At 51.9% G+C, this 20,318-nt stretch overlaps 1 pseudogene; it reads left to right on the top strand.

Moving 5' to 3' along the window:
• The first annotated feature begins 1,245 nt into the window (after positions 1 to 1,245).
• The window catches only part of LOC101339008 (acylphosphatase-1 pseudogene), a 31,853-nt pseudogene continuing 12,780 nt past the window's right edge, over positions 1,246 to 20,318 (top strand).

The raw sequence follows: 20,318 nt of genomic DNA, 5'->3' as shown, positions 1-20,318 counted from the left end.
TTCAGGCTCTGCCCGAAGTGGCTTGTGACCTTGGGCAAGGTCACAGAGGTTCTCGGAGCCTCAGTTGCTTCACGTGTCCCAAGAGGGAGCTCCTGGGCTGGTTGTGAGGATCCGGTGTGCATGGCTGCCAAAACACTTTGTAACTGTAGAGCGCTGTGCGCACAGAAGGCCCTGCAGGCCCCATGATTCCTACATGCCTCTCCTTTGTTCCCTGATTTGAAGGGCTCTTTCACCCATCACGTAGTGCCCTGGTCCATGCAGCCAGTGAGATCCACCCCCAGCCCACATAGCTCCAAATGCTGAGGTATGGGAGGCAGGAGGCCCTGCTGAGAACTCTTGGGTGTCCAGGGAACAGTGTGGGTTTGTCAGCAGGACTGAGATGAAACATCCACCCCAGGAGAAAGGAAAAACCAAAGACAGAGGGAGAGGAGGTGGGCAGACAATTGAGGTACACCAGGACACCCTGGGGAGGGAGAGACCGTAAATATGCTAGGATCCTGGCGAAGCCGTGAGTAGGAGGTTTTAGCTGCCAAAACGGAGAGTCAGGGAGAGGGCAGTTCAAAGGAAGCCACAGAATATATGAAAACACCCATAACCACACATGCACATACACAAACATCATCAAATCTTTGCTACTCAAAGTGTGCCTCACCTGGGAATTAGAGATACAGGCTCTTTCCCCGGACCTCCTGGTGATTCACTTCTATAGGCAAGAGATGAGAGGCTCTGGTCTAAGCCACTTCCCTTCTCTGAGTCTCAGTTTCTTCGCCTATAAAATAGGAATAATTATACCCTCCCAGCCACATGGGGCTGTTAGGAGGAGTAGAGGGAAAAAAAAAAAAAAAAAAAAAAAAACAAACATTTGAATGGATCACTTTGAAAAACAAAAAGCACCGGATGAGTGTAAGATAGTGTTCTGTTGTTATGTAGTTATTACTATTATATATGGGGAGCCCAACCTCCCAGGGTAACAAGGCACTTTCTTAACCAAATGACTTGATTAGACTGTTCTCTTAAAAACGTTGCTCCCCAGCTAACGTTTTTCCTATCCGCATGCCTCTTCCTGCAGCTGCATATTAAATCTTCATGCCATCAGCACTTGACTGAATTTGTAGAAACAAAATGGAAGAGGGAACTCAGGCATGAATTAGCAGTTTAAGACAGGAATGAGATTACGATAAAATCCCCACTCTCTCCATCCATCAAAATGTAATAAGAATAGAAAACTAATGTGAAAATATCAACATGACCTATTGCTTCGAGCCTGTCATCGCCATCCTTTACGACCGAGCCTTGCAAGAGGCAAGCAACTCATTTCGCTGTAAGTGTCACGCTTTCCATAAGAGACGTAAACCATGTCCGAGACAGGCAGACATTTGGGCAGATCCCTCTGGGGGAAACAGGAAGGGACCAAATGAGACGCGGTTCCCTGACTTTCCAAGTCGTGGAGAGCAAGAATGAATGGGGGTGACTCGAGCTGAAGGGTGCTTTGTTTTCTTTTTGACTGTCTGTGGATGGGGAAGCTCCAGCCCTGTCAACGGATAGTGGCTCCTGTCCTAGATGTCCAGGAAAGGACATTTCCAAAGTTCCAAATGTCTCCAGGAGCCCCTGCTCAAGACCCAGCCTCACACCCTCGCTGCTGGCAACCTGGTCAGCTGCATGGGCACCCCAGGATACAGAGCAGGTTCCTGGAAGGGTGTGGTTCTATCATTGGTCCCTATGCCAGCAAATGAGGGACAGATGTGCTCAGAGAATCAATAGGACTTGCACAAGGACACACACCAAGTAAGGGTTAGACTCCAGGTCCGCGGACTCCTTATCCAGCATTCCTTGCATGGCACGCCGTTGCACTGAGCTTGGGCTGGAGGTATGTGAATCAGGAGCAGAGGCTCCTGCCCTCAGGGAGCTCACAGCCTCGCTCCCATCCTGAGCGCCGTCCCTCCAACCCCTTCCCCCTCCACTCTGCCCTGGTCACCCTGGCTTCCTACTGTTCCATAAAAGCACTGACTTTTTCCCAGTCAGAGACTTCGAGCATGCTCTTGCTTCACCCAGACGGCTTTCCCCCTCCCTGTTCATTGAGACAACTCCGCATCCTTCAAGTCTCACCTGAAATACCAGCTTCTCAAGGAAACCCTCCCAGATATACCTTCACCCTACACCCTTTCCTCTGCTTCAGGGCCCTTGGTTAATTCACTGTCATATCAGTGCTATTCCCCTGTAGCATATTTCTCAATAGTAATTAAATCATCATTTGTTTTAATGTATTTAATAGTAATTAAATCAAAATTATTTAATATTCATCACTCTCAAGGCAGAGCAAACTATAAAGGGCTGGGACCACTCGGCTGTGTTTACTGGTGTGTTCCCCAGCACCTGGCATTGCACCTGGCATGTATCCATCCATTCATTCAAAAATTTTTTATTGAGCACCTAGTATGTGCCAGGCATTCACAGCATGCCAGCTCTCGTGGGGGCTTCACTCCAGTGAATGTCAGGCGGTGAGGAGTGCAAGAACTAAAACAGAGCAGGGCACTCGAAGCTTATATCTGATATGCTGGAATCCTCTTTGAGAAGGGGACACCTGAGCAGAGCCTGGAATGAGCCGCACTGATACTTAAAGGAACAGCCTTCCATGCCGCAGGAGTGGTAACGGCAGATGCTCTGAGGCTGGTTTGTGCTTGGCACGTTCCGGAGACAGGAGGGAGGGGGCTGTGGAGGAGGAGGTCAGGGAGGTGGAGAGCCCAGTGGGGAGGATTCGGATTCTACTGTGTGATGGCGGAAGCCTTGGAGGCTTATGGGCAGAGGAGTGACGTGATATGACTTCAGCTCTAAAAGGACAGTTCCAGGTGCTGTGCAGAGACCCACAGCAGGGGTCAAGGGCAGGAGCAGGGAGGCTCGGTAAGAGGCTGTTACAACCATCCAGGTGAGAGATGGTGGTGGCTTGCACTGGAAGAGCAGCCGTGGGGGAGGGAGAAGAGCGTGAATTCCGGATGTAACCTGAAGACGGAGCCAACAGGGTTTGCTAATGGATGGAAAGTGAGGTATGAGAGAGAGAGAGGCGTCAAGGACGAAAGGTGCCTAGAATTTTGGCCTGAGCACCAGGAAGAATGCAGTTGCCATGAACCAATAAATTGCCTTTTATGCTGAAGCCCATTTGAGTTGGAGTTTTATCACTTGAAAAATTTTTTAAAACCTTGACTAATTCAGAGACTAACAGGTAGGGCAGAGGTAGCAGGGTAGGGAGTGGAGAGGAGGGGACAGATGGGAGAGGCAAGGGAAGGTGCCTGCTTGGATGTAGCAGAGATGGGGTCTCAGGATGGAACTAGAACGACTGTGGGGTTTCCAGCCCAGGTGCTTGGGAGTCCGGCAGCCTCACTGATGGGACGTACAGGCTCAGACCAGCGTTCGGCTTTTCCTTCTTAGCATCTTAACTTTTAGGTACCAGCTGCTGGAGCCTTGGAGAGAGCCCAGGACTGGAGATAAAACATTTGTTGCACGCCTCCAATGAGCCAAGCACAGGGCCAGGCTCACTGTGTACAATTTTTCCAACCGTGACAAAACGCTAATCAGATTAGTATGCTATTTGACAGATGAGGAAACAGAAGCTTACAGAAGTTATGGGGCTTGCCCAAAAACATACAGTTAGAACTAAAGATTTGCGAACCACCCAGGAGAAACAAAGCCCTTTGCCTCTAGGTTTCATTATGAACCCCCGGGATGGAGGTCAAGAGACTTAGGGTCCAGCCCTCGCTCTGCCACTTTCTCCCGTGTGACCTTGGGTGAGGTCGCATCCCACTTCACGCTCGGCTTTCCCGTCCGGGAAACGTCAAGATTGGGCACAATGACGTCCCCAACTCATTACAACCCTCATCCCCCCAGCTCTGCTCGGGCTTCGAAGAACCAGGGTAGGCAGAAGCGATGTTTGCCACATAGGTTGAGCACCTACTGTGCGTGGCACCTTCTCCTGGGACGAGACCAGAGGAAGGAGGGGCTGTGACCTTGCCACGGTCTGCGGTCTGATGAGGACTCCCAGAATGGTGGGGGCTGGGAGCACAGGGCTGCAGCAAACAGCTCTGCAGGGAGACACCGGGGAACCCAGCCAAGCTCTCGCGCACGAAGGCTCACAGCATATGGTCTGCATTTCATACATCATTTACAAGGAGCCGCAGCCATTTTGCAAAGTCTCTTCCTGCTCCCAGAGCGTTTGGGCTTTGGTTTCTGCCTTTGCTGATCCAGCTTCTGACCTTGACACTGTCCGCTTCCACCACTACCAGTCACCACAGACAGTATTTTCCTGTAAGTTTGGGAGATCCAGGTCAAAGTGAACTGAGTCGCTTCCCCGTGATGGACTCGCTAATGTAAAGAGTGTGCGTGATGCAGGTCCTGGGAGATGGGCCTGGAGAAGGTAAAGCAGCATGTGAGGGCTGCCAAGGATGTCTGGGAGGGCACCCTGAGCGGTGAGCAGCAGGGCACGGAGGGCACACGGAGTCATGCAAGTAACGCTCGCATGGGACCTGCTGAGCAATGCTGACGCTGCCAGGGTAAGGTCTCCACTCGGAGCTACTGTGACACAGCAATGTGGAAAAACGCCCACGGCAGAGTCCACTGCCTCTCTTAAGTTACGTTTTAGCAAGCACATCGCTGTGACAGAACAGCTGGGGAGATGCGCGTAATACCAGGGAGCCCTGGAAACGCGGGCCATGTGCGGGTGGGGCAGGCCCGTGCCTGGTTCATGGTTCTCTCCAGAGCTTGGAACATAGTACGTGCTCAGTGAATAGCTGCTAAGCAAATGAATGGATGACCTGAGGGAACAGCCTGCAGCCGTATGCACCAAGTGATGGGCCCCACATGGCGGAGGGCTCCTCCCAGGACCTACCCAGGACCCGCCCAGGACTTCAGGGACCCCAGATACGATGGAAACAGGTCACCTGCCCCAAAGAGAGGAAAAAACCCATCTCTCATTCTTGCTCACTCTCTCTCTTCCCCTTTCAGTCTCTGGCTCTGCGGCTGGAAGAAAACAAGAAGGGTCCCCTCGCCCATGCTAGGACCTTCTCCCCAAGCCCGGAGCTTCCCAGCTCCGCCATCCTTCCAAAGCTGGACCAGCAGCTTACCGCCTAGGACAAGGGGAAGAGGGGAGCTCTGGGCTTCCACCCCACCTCTTAGGCTCAATTCCTACTTGGCTACCGTGGCCACGGAGCCTGCTAGGCCAGTGTCAGCCTCCAATGTGGCGGAACGCACACACATCCCCTCCCTGTCCTGGGGTGCCCATCCCCAGGCTGAACCCAAGGGGGATGAAGATGGCCCAGGGAATCCTAAGCAACAGAGCTGCTGGCCTGAAGGAACCATGAGCCTCACGCAGATTCTCATTCTCTCCTCATTCTTTCATTCCACAGAGTTATGGAAGATCTGCCCTGTTCCAGGCACCTTGCCCAGCACTGGGGTGGGTCCCACAGGGGCCAAGCAAAAAGTTCCCTGTCCTTGTGGAGCTGACACTCCAGTAGAAAAGAGAGTCAGTAAACCACCAGCCAACAAAAGAAAAAGACTATTTCAGGTGGTGATAAGCACAACAAAGGCAACACGAGGTGTGCTGGGTTTTCCGTTTCTTCCCTTGAAATCGATTCCGTTCTCAGACCCCCACGCCTGCTCTGTGCTCTGGGGTTCGAGCCCTGTGGACTGCATCCCAGGGCTCCCTTGCTGGCGGCTTCGAGGATTCAGACAACAAGGAACCGGGCAGGAAACGAGGGCACCAGAGGAGAGAGGTACAGTGTTTCTTCTCCTGCCCCCTCCCTGCCTTGCTGCCTGGGTCTGCAACGCTGATCCTTCTGTGACAGAGCCTCCAGTGTCTCCAGGCTCTGACAGCACCCCTTCCTCCAGGGTCCCCAAGGTCCCTGGGTGCTAACAGCTTCCCTCATTTGCTGGTCACCAGATTCCCTTATACTTGTCACATCTCTTCAGATTCCCAGCTGAACGGGACTTGCCCTTCCTGCTGGGCCCCTGACTGATACAGGCAGATGCGATAGAAGGTGCTGGGAGATAGGGGTGGTCAGGGAAGCGGCGGGTTCAGGCCCGGGTTCTTCAAGGAAAAGAACAACAGTCAATGTGGCTGGGACGTACTAGGTGAGGGGGAGACAGAGAGAAGGTGAAGTCAGGGGTGACATTCATAGTATTCAACAACGAGCTGGGCACGGGCATAATCCAGCCAGAAGAGACTCCCAGCTCTAAAGGGCTGTCACACCTGCTGGACAGGAGTCCTGGGTGATCAGACAGGTGGGCAGGGGTGTACCAGCCAGGATCCCAGCAGGACAACGATGCTGCACGTGCGCGGGCTCACGTGAGGACAGTTTAATAAAGGACTGTTTAAACAGGTGTGTGCAGGGACATCACAAGGATGGTACGGATCTCTAGGACTGCAGAATCCCCAGCAAGAGGGTGCAGGAGAGAGCAGTTGCCAGATGCAGACAGAGCTGTGTAGAGAGGAATGGAACACACCCAAGCTGCAGTGGCCCCACGGGGAGAGCACCCATGACATCGACACCCAGCCTCACTCTCTCCCTCCCCCCACCCTCCTGTTGGTGACACCCACTGGCCATGGCCACCCAGGAGCCAGAGAACATCCTGATGGATCACCCTCCTAGATCTAGAACAGTGTGGAGAAGACTGAAGCCTGGATCTTAGGAGACAAATGGGAAATTTCCAGCTCTCTGATAGGTAAGACCTTGAAAGTCACAGTAAGAGGTTTGGATTTCAGGCTAAGCAGAGTGGAAGAATACTGGGAATGAGAGTCACAGAATCTCACTTGCACCCTTTTTCTCCATCCACGGGGAGGCGATGGAAGGAGCTCTGCTCTTGACATCCTGGACCAAACACCTCCCAGAAGCACTTTGTGGTGGTGGTTGGGAGACAGGAGGAGGTTAAGGGAGTGTCCTGAGAACTAAGCCACCAGGGCAGGCCTGTGGTGACAAACAGCTCAAGAACCTCAGGGACCTCCAGCCTGCAGGGGACAAACCCACAAGCTCAGCATACAGGACCATCTCAAATATGATGGAATTTCACCAGCCCTAAGAAACCAGAAAATGCCCAAGGTTTTCCTTGAGGGGAACAGGGGAGGAGAGCCTGAGGAAGCGGGCAGAAGTCCCCCCCAGACCCACACTTGCCAGGCTGAGAAATGGGAGGCTGGTTTTGAAAGCCTGCCCGCGTGTTTCTTTCTCTAACCATCACGAGGTTTCGGCAGGGATGCAGGAGACAGAAGAGGCTACCACCTTCCTGTACTCTGTCTATGAGACAGGGGGATGAACTATACACTGAATGACCCCCTTGGGTCCTAGGACTGTTTGGAGTTTACAATCCCAAGATTCTACAGACCACCAGGAAGGATCTGGGGCTTAAATTTTCCATAGCCTGTACGTTGGGGTCAGGAAAATTCCTAGACTTGGACTCAGAAGCCCAGGGTTCAAGTCATCACCTGCATGTAACAGGTGCACAGAAATGCTGATTTAAGGTAAGAGAGAGAAACCCGATGACTAGGATAATAGCCCGTGCGTTCTCATCCCACCCATATGTGAGCCAGGCATGGGCTCTGCCTATGTCCCTTTGGTCCTTTTTCACATTATCTCACCCAGAGTCTGAGACAGATATTATGATGCTCATTTCACAGAAAAAGAAACTGAGGTTCAGAGAATCTAAGTCCCTCCCTGCCAGCCCTGCAGCTGGTCAGCAGAGGAGCCAGGAGGCAGGCCCAGGACTCTGATGGTATAAGCCTGGGCCCTCCACCACCGTCCCTCCCATCTGTAGGGAGAAGGACACAGCCCCAAAGCCTGGGTTCCCTCTGAAGATGCTGGAGTCTCTGGAGAGAGCTCAGCCCGGTTCTTCCATTCCCAGCCTCGCTAGGTGGAGGCTGGATCCTGCCTGATTCATTCTTTTAATCAGGGACAGAGTGGTGGCAGCAGCTTCCTGAAGAAGTCTTCAGACTCTTATTAAAACTAAGTTATTGCTTTAATAACCACAGGGCGGAGGCAGCTGCGGCTGGGGGCCTGTGGGCTCTCAGCCGTCCCCGGGAGTCCTGATGAGCAGGGCATTGTCACATGGCACTGGGGCACTCCTGTCCCTTCACTCCACATCATATGCCTTTCTCTCTCCTAGTCCCAAGGCCACAGTGAGCGGGGAGCTGTCTTGGCAGGTGTCTGTCTCACAATTAGCCGTGTGGACAAAACAAACACTGGGTTCTGGAGGCGCTTCTGAAAAGTATGCCCATACGCGTTCTGGCTCCAGCCCCAGAGATGGGATCAAGCTAAGCTTGAAAAAAATATGACTCAGAGAGGTTACATAATTTGTCCAAGGTCACACAGCCAGCCAGAGGATGCACAGGGGCTTTAACTCACATCCATATACTCTTTCCATTCCATCACACAGCCTCAGTGTGTCTTGCCTGGGTGCTGAAAAAGGCACCTATTCCTGGGACAGGTGTAGCATCACCTGGACAGACATACCTAGCAATGTCACTGTGATTTGGGGCCAATTGCCTCATTTGTCTATTGCTCAAATTCTTCAGCTGTTGTATGGGCTATCAGGTCATTATGGACCTTGAATGAGATAACAAATGTAAAATTGTTCTGTACACTGTAAAGTGCAGTGCACCTCGAGGATGTGTGAGCCTAGGGCTATGGGGAAAGGCAGACCTCAGCAGATGTTAGGGCAGGGGGTTGGGAGCAGCAGAGGAGAGCAGAGGGGAGGGGATGCGGACTGGGAAAGGATGACAGAGTCCCAGCAGGTTCCAGGGAAGAGGCACACACAGAGACATGTGAGGCAAGAGCCGGAGCCAGGCTCAGGGAGACAGGAGGCATCCTGGCCGGACCATACAGGGCTGGGCTGTGGCGGGGGGGATCCTGAGGTGTTAACAGCAAGGAACCAGAAGACCACACTTTTCTGGAATAGAGCAAGAAATGGCCAGCGCCGTGCCACACCTCCAGCCTCTGAGCCTCAGTCTTCCCTCTGCCCAATCGAGAAAATATGTCTACTTTCCCGGGCTGTTGTGAGGATCAGCATGTATGTAAAGTGCCTGAGTATAATAGGTGTTCAATAAATCATTTCCATTATGATAAGGATGGTGAGGATTTTGTAAAATGGTGAGGATTATGTAAAAATTACTTAAGATCTCTGAGTCTGTTTTCTAGTCTGTGGAATATAAGTAACCAGATCTACGTCACAGTGTCCTTGTCCTCTTTCCAACCCATGGAGTAGATAGGGAACCTACAGATGGACATGGTAGTCAGACAGGCTTTGGCTCCTTCCAAGAGCTCTCAGCTCCCCATGAAAGGTGGTGAGCTCCCCATCCTTGGAGACATCCAAGGAGACATGAGATGACCTTGTGTCAGTGAGGGAAGGTGATCAATTTCAGGCAAGGGGCTGGGCTCAAGGCCAAGAGCGCTTCCAGCTTGGAGGATACACGATTCTACAACTCTGCAAGCTCTCATATAATCAGACTGCCCAGGCTGGCCCGTGGTAAACACGACCCTACACTTGGAGTCAGAAGGCAGTGAGCTGAATCTCTTCTCAGCTTCTTGGTTTTTCTCAGAAGCTGCCTGTTCCTGCCGCTGGCTGGCTCCACACCTGCAGGTGCCCCTGCTCCCCGTCCCGGCAGCCCCAGGCCCAGACCCAGCAGGTGTGTTTGGAGAAGTACAACCCAAGTGTCACCCTGTACATGTTCCCCAGCTCAATTATAGTCCCAGTTTTCTTTGCTGTTTAATCCCCAAATCAATATGGGTTCATACATATTTAATCGGGAGGCTGTTTTTATTAAAGTGGGGATAGTTCTACATCTCTCTCCCCACCACTTAGAAGACTTCTGCCAGTCACGAGGAAGATGAGTAGATTAATGGAGGAAAGGCTTAAGCACGGGCTGGGCCTGGTACCCCAGCCAAGCCAGAGAAACTGAGAGCACCACTCCTGGGCCGTCCCTTCTGCATGGGGCTGGCGTCCTGCTGCTTCCCAGCTTCCTCTCCCCCAGGCCACCTGCAGCTCATCCATCACCCCCAATTCCCACTGGAGGTCCCTGCCCAGGGATGCTCCCTGGGGTCCTTCCAGACCTGCCCTCCAGCTTCTCCCCACTAAGGAGCCAGAAGAACAGGGGCCAGCTGCCTGTTGGATGTCAGAGAGTGGAGGTCACCCTCAGCCTTGCCTTCCAGAAGTAATAGATTTCTCCTTCCAACTCCGAGTCAAGGCTGAACAGAATAAATTATCGCCCTTTCACAGTGTAATCACTGTCACACTTAGCCCCAGCTGCCATCTGCTTCTTCACCAGAATCCCCACGTAGCCAGGCTGGAAGGAACGAGAGGAAGCGTGGACCTGGCAGTCACCATGCTGGCCAAAGAAGGACAAAGGGAAGAACACTCTGGGGCCTGGAGCAGGAAAGAGGCAGCCCGGACAAGCTTCTCAGCCCTCTGTTAAAACAGGGCTGGAACAGTCATAAGCGGGTGGCAACATGTCAAGTCCCAGCTACACGACATCACATTTCATCCTGGTTGCATCTCTAAGAGATAGAGCCTATACTATTTTTTTTAAGTATAGTTGATTTACAGTGTTGTATTACAATGCACAGTGACTCGGATATATACACTCTTTTTCAGATTCTTTTCCATTATAGGTTATTATTGAATATAGTTCCCTGTGCTCTACGGTAGGTCCTTGTTGTTTATTTTATATACAGTAGTGTGTATCTGCTAATCCCAGACTCCTAATATATCCCTCCCCCTCCTTTCCCCTCCAGTAACTGTAAGTTTGTTTTCTCTGTCTGTGAGTCCATTTTTGTTTTGAAATAAGTTCTTTTGTATCATTTTTTTAGATTCTACATACAAGTGATGTCACGTGATATTTGTCTTTCTCAAGACAGAGCCTATTCTTATCATGCACATTTTACAGAGCAGGAAACTGAGGATCTGGGGTCCCACAAATAGGAAGTAGCAGATGCTGGATTGGGGACAGGACCCACGGCTGCCGAGTCTGTGCTCTTAGCTGTTGGGCTGCCCTATCCCCCACTCCATTATGCAATAGTACTCTCCTGCTCTATACAAGCTGGGGGCCATTTAAGGTGACACCTAGAAACCAGACTAGTTCAGGAGCACCAGTTCCTGGCAGGAAATTGCCAGCCACAGAGGAACCTGGGGACTTCGGGTGGGGTCAGTGCCTCAGCTCACAGCCATCACCTCCCTCTTCTACCCCTTTGGGGACTCATGCCTAACTTCCACCTGCTCTGTGCTCGGAGCTGGGCTGCACGGATGAGCAAAACCCGGCACGGTCCCTCCCTCATACGACGAACTGTATTACAGGCGAGACTGACATCAAACAGTGACACCATGGAGGTGTGTCTGCAGACACAGCCGAGGGTCCTGGTACAGCGTGCCTCTGCCTGGTGTCCTCTTTTCATCTCTGAGCCCCCCCTGTTTGTCACCTAGCCTCCTGCAGCTCGCCCTTCAGCCGAGGCACCGTGCTATGGGCTCTGGGACTGCCCTGTGCCTCCCCTTCCAAGAACTCACCCCGCTCTGCTCGCAACGACTGGGTTGCAGAGACCAGGTCTGTCTTATTCACCATCGCATCTTAGGCGTCACTGCAGGAGAGAATAAACTTGAGGGAGGAGGAAAGAAGGAAGGCAGGGAGGAAGGGAGAAAGGACAGGAGAGGGAAAGGAAGGGAGAGAAGGTGAAATCGGAGGAGAAAGAAAGAATAAGGGGAGAAATGGGGAGAAGGGGAAGAAACTTGGGCCACTTTTGAAAGACCAGATGCACCCCCAGAGGCCCTACGCTCTCCTCTCATCCTGGGCTGAAGTTTGACCTGGTTGCCAGGAACTGGCCAAGATGGTAACAGCAGGAGACCAGCTGCAGTAGGAAATAGTTAGGTCTTCCATGGGTTTCCCAAGAGGATAACTGGGAATTAACCCCTTTGCAGAGGTCTGGGGTCCACACCTCTCTTCCCAAACCTGCCAGAGGCAGAGGGAGGGACACCATGACCTCCAACCATTGACTTTATATCTAATGACTCCGTGAGCTTGACAAGAGACTGAGGCAGAACCACCGCAGGGTGCCCTTCCGGCCAAGGAGCCTATGGCCAGTGCTCAGGGACATGCAGAGCTTCTCCAGAAGCTTGTGTGTCTCCCAAAGGAAGCCTTTCCCACGCAAGGTCCTCAGGACCACCAGCCAGAAGGGCCCCACGGACACTGCGCTGTCCTGGGCTGACACAACCAGCCAGCCCCCGCTAACCGCTTGACAGTTCGTGTTCGACAACGGGATTAATTCCTGAACGAAACAGATAACGTAGGCAGTGCGATTCCTCATTTAGCTGTCAGATCAGGATAAAAAATGTGTGAGAGAGAAAAACCCAAGGGAAAAAAAATTGGATAATGATAAATTGTGACTGAACGCTCCAAAGAAACACAAGCCGTCTCTCCCATCGTGTTGTGCCCACTGTCACTTAATTTTGAAAATATTCTAAGTGCTCGGGGCCTTCTCCTTGGCACTTGCCAGCTTTGCCTGAGAAGCGCCTCATCCACTTTGGTCCACAATCTCATTTCCTCTGCAAATACAGCACATACAGCAATGCATCAGAGACCCAGGTGGACACACGAGCCCAGACGCCCTCCTGCCTCTCCTCCCTGCCCCGCCAGGCTCTCCCATCACACAGCCCCTCTTGCTGCCACTCCCCAGAGGAGAGGCCTTCGTTCTGCAGATTTTTACAGTATCATTACGATGCTGGCTCAGAAGGGAGACGGAGGAAAGAGAAAAAAAATGTTTTTGCTGTGATAAGCGTCAACTCTGCCAGTACCTTAAGAGGACTGTTGTTTGCAAAATGCATCATTATCCAAACGTACGGAAGCTGTACAGTGGAGCAAGTTTTCCCAGATCAGAAATTGTTTGGCTGTCCCCGGGGGGCAACAGAGGAAAAGCTCTTCTTTAGATGTTTCGTCGCACCACACAAGGGTCAGGTGAAACATTAGCAGGCCCTCAGGGACTCCTCAGGGCCTGACCAGCGCCCTCTCCCCCGGGAAGGCCTAGAACCTCATGCCTTGGCCAAGGAAGCTCGTCTCCCTGATAATCTCTAAGAACAGGAAGCGGCCTGCTGAGCAGAGATACTTTGGGTCTGAAGGCGGGGGTGGGACGTGGTGAGTTGTAGAGAGTCAGCCTGCCTGAGGATGTGTCTGTGGCCTCTTGGACACCAACAAGGGTCGATGACAGGTCCTTTCCTCTCTGAGTGCCTGTTTGCCCATCTGTGGTCTGGAGGAGCTCAGGGGCTAAAAGGAGCGGGCTTCTGGGACAGGCACCATAGTGCAAGGATGGCCTGGGGTTTGGGTTAAGAAACACCCACCTGGGGTGGATCAGCCCAAAACCTCCTAGAAAAGAGCAAATCAGGAGATGGCTCATCCAGTGGGAGAGGAAAAATAGACGTGCCATTGTCAAAGGAGATCCTAATGCTGGCCAGAAACGGAGAATGAGTCAGACAGCCTCACATCAACCCTACGGAGCAGGAACTGTCGCCCCCATTTTAGAGATGGAAAACTGAGGTTGAGAGAGATAGAATACCTTGCCCAGAAACGTAGGCCCATGCTTGCCACTGTCTCACCACAATATCCAGTCTATCATCAAGCTCTGAGTCTCCGGACTCAGCCCACATCCCTCTATCCTAACCACCGCCTTAATCCAAGCCACCACCATCCTTCCTGGAACTGCTACAGGGTCCTCCTGGCTGGCCACCCTGCCTCCAGTCTAGTCTCCCACCATCAACCAGAGACTGACTTATAAGATGCAGTATCGTATTAGCCCCACCTAAACGCATCATTGGCTCCATGTTTCCCTCCAGGTGAAACCCAGCCTCCTTAACAAGGTACTCCAGGCTCTCTCCAGTCTCCACCCACTTCCATACACCTTCATCTCTTGCCGTTTCATCTTCACACTCCAGCCTCAGCCATCAGAACCACTCTTAGTTTTCCCCAAGGGGCAAATTCTGTTTGCTTCTGGCCCTTTGCCCACGCTGTTCCCTCTGCCTGGTACACCCTCTCCGTTCCCTTTTATCTGGTTCTATCACCCTGAGGTGTCACCTCGTTTAGGAGCCTTCTGTGAGCCCCAGCTCACACTAATTTCCCACGCCCCTCTATTCTCTCCTGCATCACATCTACTGAAATCACTAGCATGTTGTCGGGGACCCCAATGGCCCAGAACTTAGAGAAATTGAGGACTGTGTCTACCTTCTTCCTCATTGTACCCTGAGCACCCAGGACCATTCCTGGCACACAGTAGGCACACAAGAACTATTTGCTGGGCCAATGATTGATTTAATGAATAAATGAATGAGAGAATGAACGATGAGGCCAGAGGGGGCTCTCCTCTGTATATCCAAATGTACAAAAAGCCCAGGCAAGTCCATCAATAAGGCAAGCATTCGCTCCTCACAGCCTGTCCTTGACTGGGAGTCGGGTGATGGATTTCCAGAGGTGATGCATGGGAGCGTGAGAAGGGCGTCGTGGATGCGTGGAAGAATAGAGTATAGATTTCTATAGATTAATCATTTGTCATTCCTGCCGCTTGGCACACTCGTACACACACACTCCTTCCCTCCCCGGACCTCCCCGTTCCCATGAAGAAGCACAACTCATCCTGGCCTTGGACCTTGCAACAGGGGCACACACACTCACAACACACACACACAGCAACATAAACACATTCAGAGAGACACGTGACGCAAGTTTGTCCATCACAAAACCCCTCAAACACACAAATTCAGACACATACTCTGCGCCGAATCTTAATTCACAGCTTCCCTGCCACCTAGGACACACACACACACACACACACACACACGCGCGCGCGCGCGTGCGAGAAGTGCACACTTACTGTGACACACACACACTCACAAATCTTCTCTCATTGCCCTTACTGTCTTCACCTTATTCCAAGCTCCCCTCTGTCTTCCTTACAGAGTCCCTCCGGGACTGAGGCTGGGGCACTGAGCCCTCTCTCCTTTTTCTCTAGGGGAGAACACAGACATCACCTCTCTGGACACCCCCGAGACCCAGCTATCCAAGCCACTGGGCTGCTCCCCAGCAGTCCCCTCCAGAACTGTGTCCTGTATCCTCACATCAAATCCCCTACATCATAGGTGAAGGACAGAGGGGAAGGCAGGTAGACTCAGAGTGAAGCCCCTGGTTTTCTCCACTCGCCGTGTGGGTTACATGTGCCTTGTGAGTTGCTTCCTGTCTTATGCAGAGTTGCTGAGGAAGAAATTGAAAAGGGACAGACTCTCTTTCATCCCAAATGAAGAGGGAAGAGCCCCAGCCTCTCCCTGGCCAGCCAGTCTGCTTACTGCAGGGAAGATAAGGGTCAAAGGACATCGCTCCCCTCAACATCCAATAGGCCCTGTACCTGCTGTCCCAGAGGTCCCTTCCCTGGCACCCAGGGCCCGAGGTATCTCCACCCTTCTCAGGGCCACACCCTCTACTCCAACACCTCCCAAAGACCACCCCCGCAAATGCCTCCTGGGGCCACAGACCCAGCGTCTTCATGCATCTCTCCAAACTATAGAGTAGTTATTTCACACACACACACACACACACACACTCCCCCAAGCTCCATACCCACCAGCCATGTAAGTGCTCTGAGTTCCCTGAAGCCCATAGGGTCATCTTGGGGCTCCCTCTGTCTCAACAACACTTGAAGACACTCAGCCGTGTCCTAGTCACTCTCTGAGGCCCTCTTAACTCTCAGGTTTCCCCACACTCCCTGTGCTGGTCATCTGCAGAAACACTGAGGTTTCACCCTGTGCTGCCAGGGAACATGGCTCTCGGCCCTCTTCCAATCTACCATCCTGACTTCTTCTTATTGGAAACTAAACCCCTTACATGCCCCACCCTCCCCAAAGCCCAAAGACCCAGACACCCAGGTCTCCGCCTACTCCCAGTAGGAGCTACTTCATTGCCCTGGTCACAGCCCAACAGGAATGTCAGTTATTATGTCCATTCACTTATTCCCTCATTTGTTTACTAAGCAAACACATCACTGCTCGCTCTGCACTGTGCCCGAAAGAATGGGCAGTACCTCTACCAAGGGCCCGGCCCATGGAGCTTGCCATCCACAGAGACCCAGACACTCACAGAAGAACCAAGTCCAAGCGCAGGGAGATAGCTCAGAGCAGGAGGAGGGCACTGCTGGCTGCAAGTCAGCAGGCAATGACCTCGGCCCAGGTCCAGGGTCCCCTTCAAGACTTACGAAGAAGAGCCTTCTTACAACAAAATGGCAAACGAGTTCTGCCCCCGCTCCCAAGCATGGTGGATCACAAACCTGCCATGCAGAGGGGGGCGATCTCCAACCATGAAGCAACCCCAGAGATGCAGCAGAAGAATCAGCCCTTCCTGACCTCGTCTATTTGGTCCCTGCTTACACTCTGCCTACCAACTGACACACCAACTTCTTAACTTTCTGAGGGACTGGATGAGAACAAAGAGCAGACACAGACCCACACAGAGGGCTCCACTGAGGCGCACAGAGATAGTTATTTCCTGCAGGGGATGCCTGTTCGTTGCCAGGGGCTTTACAAGCATTAAAATGCAGGGACCTTGAGCTCCGCAGACCCTGCCTCTCCCAGAGAGGCTGAGCTGGCCTGGGCTGGGCTGGGCTGAAAGGGGCTTCTGGTGCCCCTGCTACTGGACTCAGTTTCCTGGAGCCTCTATTTCCTCCCTGGAAAGCCCTTTCAGTCCAGCACCTCTGTGGACGCTGAGGTCCAGAAGGGGGTACGTGGCACCAGATTCCACTGCTTTTCATCTCAGTCGCACTCAAGTTGTTTCAGCATCCTGCCTGCTGCCTCTCTCTCTCCCCATCTCCCTTTGAAGTCGTTAAATAAAGATGGCTGTAAATTACAGCCCTTTCAGCTGCCTGGAGTGGAAACTTCGCAGGCTGCCTTCCCTTTTGGTATTAGCCTGTTGCTTTGTTGGGGGGGAGGGGAGCCTGAAACCCCTGCTCCAGGTTGGCCAACACCAGGCCTTGTCCCTCCCACAAGTCATGTGCATTTGTGCAGGAATGACTTGGCCTCTCTTTGTTTACCATCCTCCCAGGAAACTTTGCAATGGCTTTACTGGCCCTGTGAGCACCGAGCTGGGCATCTGTGGAGATGCTGTCAAGGTCCCCAACATGGGCTCCCAAGAATGGCTTGGGGAGCCCTCTGTGGTGCTGAAGACAGGTTCCACACCTCCGTCATCTGAGAGTTTAAAATCAGCCTCCTGGGCTTCCCTGGTGGCGCAGTGGTTGAGAGTCCACCTGCCGATGCAGGGGACATGGGTTCGTGCCCTGGTCCAGGAAGATCCCACATGCCGCAGAGCGGCTAGGCCCATAAGCCATGGCCGCTGAGCCAGCATGTCCGGAGCCTGTGCTCCGCAACGAGAGAGGCCACGACAGTGAGAGGCCCACATAACTCAAAAAAAAAAAAAAAAAAAAAAAAAAAAAATCAGCCTCCTGATTAGGGTCTGCTCAGCACTGCACTGTGGGAAGATGGCCAGCACCTCACCTCCCTTGAAAGTACAAATTTGACTTCCTTTGGGCAAATTTCCTCTCCCCCACCCTTACCAAGCTTCTGTCTTCCATCCTGCTCTCTCTATTGGCCCTGCCATCCTTCTCTGCAGCTCAAACCTTCCAGTGGTACCTCTGTCAGTGGCAGCAGAGTGAAGTTTTCAGAATGCAAGTCATGTCACCCCACTGCTGTAAACACACAGTGGCTTCCCTTTGCTCCTACAGTAAAAATTAAATTCCTTAATTTCTTGACGTACAAGGCCGCGCATGCACTGGTCCTAGGCCACCATCCCAGCCTCACCCCTACTGGCTTTTTGCTGTCCTGCTACCATCCCTTGGCCTTCCCTGGGGTGGGTCTTTGTCCAAACTTGCCCCTCCCCTTCTTTGTCTAACACATTCACCTTACAGAGCTCGGCTCCTGTGTTGCATTCTCTAGGAAGTCTTCTCTGGTCCCACCATCCAGGCTAGGTCCTCCTAGGATTGCTGTCTTAGAATTGCTCTTTCTTTCTAAGCACTTGCCTTGGTTTTAATTAATCACTCATTTCTGTGACTATTTGACTAGTACCTGCCCTTACATTCCCAATAGACTGTAAGTTCCATGAGAATAAAGACTTTGTGTGTTTTTACTCAGAGTCATCACCAAGACCTAACACAATGTCTTGACCATTATGGGCTCTCAGTACACATTTATTGGATGGACGGACGGATGGACGGATGGATGGTTGAGAAGATGCTCATTTCTGCGGGTATGAGGGAGCCGGCAGCTTCCTTCCAGGCCATCCCAGTTCTTAGATCATGCCATTTTATCAGACCAAATGGGAGCGTGGCTCCTGGGAAAAGAAATAAGAAACAGACCCTTCCTTGCAGCCCCACTTTGATTGCTCAGTGCCGTAGAATGTCAAGGGCAAGGGCCTGGGCGTGAGACTGGATCCCTGAGCAATACACCCTTTACGACATGAAACACGATGACTGCAGAAGCCCCAGAGCTAACAATCCCGGAACCTCACAGACCAGCCCACCTCCTGGTAGGACTCAACTTAAACAAGCCAGCTTCAGGTTTAGAACCAAGGCCAGAAAAATAGACTAGGAAAATTCTGGAAGTCACAGAGATGTTGTGGTGCTAAGAGGGACCAGAACCTAGAAATCCAGACCCTTGATTTCAAACCTGATATTCACCCTCTCAAAACATGACCCAGGCTGTCTTCTCTCACTCTCATTCCTGTCCCCAAGCCAGGCCCCGTAGACGGGTTTCAACCTGCAGAACCCAGCACTGAGGCCTTTGGTTATTTCCTCCACCCCTTTGAGGGGTGGCAGTGACTGACAGCTCATTCCTCGGTCCCCACCCATCCGCAACACACACCCCACCCCATCAAGCCCCAGGTTTTGTTCTGAAGATACCACGCTCTTCGATGCTGCTAGAAATTACAATGCACTTTCCCTGGTTAGTCACCCCTGTCACTAAAACCAGGGAAAGAACCTGCTTCTTGTCTTCCAACCCTCTCCTCCCAATGCCTTTTCAAAGAGAAGGGGAAAACCACACAGCGACAAGAGCGACACCCCCTTGCCGCTCCAGGCATTTTAATGAATTCCAGCCTTCAGGGAGAAGGACGGCTGTGTTAACGGTGCCGGTGAAAAATGAGGGGAGGAACAGTGAAGCAAATTTCTTTTTATTGACTTTTAGTGAGCTATTTAATCCAAACAGCTCATTATCTGCAATATAAATATACTATATAATGGATTTTGCAATAAGAACAATTAGTTTTGCAATTAGCATGAGAATAAGCTCTCCCCCACTGCAGAGCAGGCAAGGTCCAGACAGTGGGAGCTGGGGGAAGCTGGGGGATGGGGGGAGAGGTGGGAGGGAGGGAAGAAAGCAGCTCTCCAGGTGGAGAGGGCAGGGCTGCCCCCAATCCCAACCCCACTGCCCAGTGGGGCCCCAGATGGGCAGGAGCATTGCCAGTAGACAAGAGAGCAGAGCCACGCAGGTAGCCGTGAAAAGCACAAGCTTCCGGCAGATCTGCGCTCAAGGCTCAGCTCCATCACTTACCAGCTGTGCAACCTTGGGCAAGTCACTTAGGGTCTCTGAGACTCTGCTTCCTCATTTGAAAACACAGGCATCACTCTAATATCTCCTCATGGAGTCGTTAGGAGGATGACGGGAGGGGATGCGTCCGTCCTTGGCACAAGAGTACGTCCTCAGCGAACATACCTGAGGGCGCTGAGCTGGAATTTCTTTGCATCTCCAGGGCTCACCTCCGGGAAGGAAGGAATGATGTCTGTCTAGCTCACCACTGCATCCAGCCAGTACACAGTGGGCACTTGATAAATATTTGTTGAATCAATGTTGCTAAGTGAATGAAACTCAGTGGCTGCTTCCCTGCTGTTGGTAGCAGCAGCCTTGTCTCAGGGAACCTTGCAGACAAGCATACTGGCTGGGACCAGCCTGCGAAAAAAAGCACCTCTGCAACCCCATTTCTTTTTTTTTTAATTGAAGTATAGTTGATTTACAATATTATGTTAGTTTCAGGTGTACAGCAAAATGATTCAGTTATACATATATATGTATATATCTGTGTTCTTATTTTTCGATTCTATTCCATTATGGTTTATTACAAGATACTGAATAGAGTTCCTTGTGCTCTACGGTAAATCCCTGTTGTTTATCTATTTTATATGTGGTAGTGCACGTCTGCTAATCCCCTACTCCTAATATATTCAACACACACCCCCTTCCCCTTTGGTAACCATAAGTTTGTTTTCTATGTCTGTGAGTCTGTTTCT

The sequence above is a fragment of the Tursiops truncatus genome, chromosome 1 (assembly GCF_011762595.2).
Source record: "Tursiops truncatus isolate mTurTru1 chromosome 1, mTurTru1.mat.Y, whole genome shotgun sequence".
Taxonomy (NCBI): Eukaryota; Metazoa; Chordata; class Mammalia; order Artiodactyla; family Delphinidae; genus Tursiops; species Tursiops truncatus.
Note: the sequence above shows the minus strand (reverse complement) of the source record. Positions and strands in the feature narration are given on the sequence as shown.